The following is a 4,859-nucleotide window of genomic DNA, read 5'->3' as shown; positions in this document are numbered from 1 at the left end:
GAGACTGGGCATATTTAGTTCAAGAGAAGCCTGGCTGACTCACACAGACCTTATCAAGAAAAGCAGCCATCTTAAGGAGATCCTCAATTAGGTATTCAAAATAGAAAGCAATACCAGTGTGTTTAAGACTATTCCCCACTTTCTCTTCTATGAGTTTCAGTGTATCTGATTTTCCATTAAAGTGTTTGATCCACTTGGACTTGAGTTTTGTGCAGGGTAATAGATAAGGATTTGTTTGCATTCTTCCACACATGGAGACCTAGTTAGTCCAGCACCATTTGTTGAAAATACTTCCTGCTCCCCATTGTATAGTTCTGGCTTCTTTATCAAAAATCAGTTGCCTATTGGTGTGTGGATTTACATATAGGTTTCAATTCCATTCCATTGATCAACCTGTCTGTTTTTATGCAATGTGGATTTTGTTACTATAACTCTGTGATAGAAGATTGTTTTAGACATCTGAGTGTTTCGTTTTTCAACGTGAAGTTGAGATTGTTCTTTCAAGGTCTTTAACATGTATTGGAATTATTATGAGGATTTTTCTTGACTGTAGTTTGTTTTTGGTAGAATGGCCATTCGACTATGTTAATTCTACTGAACCATTAACATGGAAGAACTTTCCTTCTTTTGATATCTTCTTCAATTTCTTTTTTCAAAGATGTTAAATTATTGTTATACAGATCTTTCACTTGCTTTGTTAGAGTTACTCCAAGATTTTGGATATCATTTGTGGCTATTGTAAAGGGTGTTGTTTCTTTGATTTCTATCTTAGGCTGTTTATCATTTGTTTGTAGGAGGACTACTGATTCTTTTTGTGTTAATCTTGTATCCAGACACTTTGCAGAAGGTGTTTATCAGATTTAGGAGTTCTCTTGTCAAAGTATATTGAGTCACTTATGTATACTATCATCATTTGCAAATAATGATATTTTAACTTACTTTTCAATTTGTATCTTTTTTCATATGTTGAACTATCCATGCATCTCTGGGAGGATGCCAACTTGATTACGGTGCATTGTCATTTTGATGTGCTCCTGAATTTGGTTTAGAGTATTTTATTGAGAATTTTTGAATCAATGTTCATGAGCAAAATTGGTCTTTTCTTTCTTTGTTGAGCCTTTGTGTGGTTTGGATAACAGGGTGATTGTGACCTCATGAAATGAATCTGACAATGTTCCTTCTGTTTCTATTTTGTGAAATACTTTGGGAAGTATTGGTATTAGCTCTTCTTTGAAAATCTGGTAGAATTCTTTACCTTCTGGCCTTGGGCTTTTAATGACTGCTTCTATTTCCTTAGTGGGTATATGTCCATTTAAATTTTTATCTGATCTTGATTTAACTTTGGTAAGTGGCATCTGTCAAAAACATTGTCCATTTCTTTTAGAGTTTTCAATTGTGTGGAATACAGGTTTTTGAAATATGAGGAAATGATTTCTCATGGTCTCCTGGGGTTTATGCAAACTGGGCACATCATGACCTCTGAAACTCATGCAGGTACAGTAATTATTTTTCAAGTGAGCCATCTCCCAACCCTCTCCCTAATGTTACTACATGAAAATCACTCCGTGTCCATTAACAGTGAGGATCAAGTAAGATGGAGGACACAGTGCACTGGTCCTGCACTGTACCACCTCTGGACTAAATAAGATGCTGCAGAAAGTAGGTAGCTCACAGATGTTAGGCTTCATTTAAGCTTTGATAGAGGTCCTAGAATGTAGCCCTTAGTACTTATTATCTGTCTGAGCTCTGGAGCCAGTCAGCATGGATATGAAGTCTCCTCTGTTACATAATGATGGATCCAGGAACAGATGTGCAGCCTGTCAGAGACCCCATTACTCATCTGTCAGATGGGGAGGGAAGTGCTTATTTCTCAGGATGTTGTAGAATTAAGAAAACAGTTTATAGTAGGTTCATTGCACCCAGTGAGTGCTCCCTAAGTAATCCTGGGGACTTCAGACTGTGTAACCTCACCATTTGTGAGGACACCATCTGTGTGGCTGGCCTATGGTAGGCACTGCAAATGTTATCTATGAGAGAGTATTGTGCCTGCTGTCACTGTAGACAAAGCTGTGATGAGGAATATCAGCCTCTGTGATGAGAGCTTCTGAGCATAAAAACTACATTTCCCAATATCCTTTGCAGGTCAGAAGAGGCATGAATGATCTGGCGAGTGCTAACCTAGCTGAAACTACTGGGCTTTATGTTCTTTTCATTTGCCTGTCCCAAGAATCACTCTTTTATTGATATGTGATTCTTTGTCAGGCAGTGTGACTTATTAAAAATGAAGAAAGTACATGTAACCTACTCTTTTGCCAGCTTCTCTCTTCCCATGACCTTGAGTTACATCCTTCTGTAAAAAAGCCTAAAAACTGTTACTATTCAAGTATATGACTTTGCAAGTCTGGAATGTGTGTGTAGCATTGACTCATTTCTGTGAATTGGTCTTTTAAAACATTGAGTGACACACATAATGTCACCTATGTAAAAACATACATGACAAGATTTGATATTTCATTTCTAATGTAAAAGCTTATCTCAAGCTCATGTGTTTAAGGCATCAGCTAATACCAAAAACTCGAACGTCTGATCTTCTATTTACACTGCACTTTTGCACTCACAGGAAACTCATCCAGGAGACACAACACTGGAGCTGCCTTTGCAGCTGAGTGCCAGAAGCGAGCACGGCACTGGCAGGACCCCAGCAAGAGCTCTACTTTCTCAGGAGAGATTGAGAACAAGATTCAGAAGAGCAGAGAGTGGTCCTCAAATCTGTGCTTGGTACATGTTTGTCATAAGGTTTTATTATATAAAATTACATTCTGGTGTTCTTAGATTCTTATTATTAGATGTTAGGTGAAATACCTTAAATGTGTGTGTGTGTGTGTGTGTGTGTGTGTGTGTGTGTCTGTGTTCATATCTGAGAATTGGGGACCTATGCATCTTGGTATGCTTTTGGAGGTCAGATTTCAACATGATACCCTGGTCCTGACTTTCCACTTTGTTTAAGGTTGGGTCTCTTGTTATGCTCTACTGTGTGGGCCAGGCTAATTACTGCAGAGATCCTTGGAATTCACCTCCCATATGCCCATGACAACTGTGGGGATGAAAGATGCCTTGTACTCATTGTCTGGAGTTATGTGGATGCTAAATATCTGAACTCAGGTCTTTTTTGTACAGTGAATACTTTATCCACTGAACCTCGGGGGCACAAGAGAGAATGCTATGATGTCTGTATGAAGATCATATGTTTTTATTATGAGGAAGCACAAAAACCACACAAAGATGCCATTTGAATATTATGGCCACTCAATAAGTGCATACACATCATATATCCCATAAACACACAGATCTAAGACACTTGTTTCCATGCTTAATTTAAAGTCTGTCCATCAAGAAAAGCAAATTTGTTCCCTTTTTGTTGGGAGAGACCCCGTTTAAATATTAATGGCCTAAGTCAGCCATAGGCCTACTGACACAAAGTCTTGACCTCTGTGGGAAAGTACTAACCCTAGAATAGATAGCTATAGATCTTGTAGACAGGTAGCCTTGGTGGGGAAGTACTAGCCTAAATCAGATCAAATGAACAATAAATCTTATGGACAGGTACATGGTGACCTGTTCTGCCCTGCTTTTTCTGTGAACTCTTCACCCAGCCAATATCCTGTTTCTGAGAACACCTGTACTCTTCAGAAACAAAGAAGACCATATGTCATCCCCCTCCCCACACGCTGCTTCTATGTGTATATAACCCCATGTGGAAAAATTAGAATTTGACAGCTTGATCAGACTTCCAGACTTGCTGTCGATTCTTACCTATTCTATTCTCTCTTTCAGGTGGTCCCCAGTCCCAGTCCACTGCCCTGCTGGTCAAGCCACCTTTTTCTTGAATTTACAAAAAAGAATGTATTTTGTGTCTCTGAGTCTAACTGTATTGTCACCCTCTACCAGTCAGTTCAAGGAAACCTTTTCTTTCACAGAGTTATCTTACTTTCCAGAGCAAGTTCATGGTTTTTTTTGTGTTCCACTGTTGCTGAAAACAACCAAGGGTGAGACAACCAAGCTGAAGCCAGAAGTCAGATTATTGTATAGAAACAATGAGCCCAGAGGACATCAATTTAAAAGCTGAGCTCCAAGTAAATTTTTAGAAATATTTTTTATGCCCCCTGTGTCTGCTTGCTTTAGCAATCTAGAGTGAATTATATGTGATTGACTTATTAAACTTCTTAATACAGTGTATTCAACTGCCTCATAAGTAGTAATGTTTCCCCCAAAAACATAATTACCAGAAGCGATTTATAGTGCAGACTGAAGGAGAACAGCAGGATTTAAGGAGAGCTGTGGGGTAGAGTCTTGAACCTCTAGGGAGCTGGCCGGTATGCTGTGGATATTTCCTGTTGTTCAGGGCTCCATCCCACAGCACCCTGTGCTGGGATTGCCTTGCACTTAAGGATTGAAGACTATCCCACACCTTACAGAGGCTGTGTTTTGGTCATATGTTCTGTTAATTCTAGACTGTTGTTTCCACTTTAAATCATGGGAATTTTAAAGCCTGTTATCCTTAGTATTACTGTACAAGTTACTGTGTACATTTTGCTCATAGTTCTGTTTTGAAAATTATTTGTATAATTCATTTTCTTTCTGGATCAAAGCACTACTTATGGCAAGATATATTTATTTGTCAAAATATATATAACAGGAAATCTAAATATCAAAATGTATTTGATGTAGTCACATACTTACAAACAGTGTAGGATATTTAAGAACAAGAAGGGCAAGAACTACCTCACAGGGCTCTATTAAAGACTCATTTAGAAATAAAATAAAATAAAATAAAATAAAATAAAATAAAATAAAATAAA

This window comes from Grammomys surdaster, unplaced genomic scaffold, assembly GCF_004785775.1.
Source record: "Grammomys surdaster isolate TR1022 unplaced genomic scaffold, NIH_TR_1.0 531, whole genome shotgun sequence".
In the NCBI taxonomy this organism is placed as follows: Eukaryota; Metazoa; Chordata; class Mammalia; order Rodentia; family Muridae; genus Grammomys; species Grammomys surdaster.
This window is presented reverse-complemented; position numbering follows the sequence as displayed.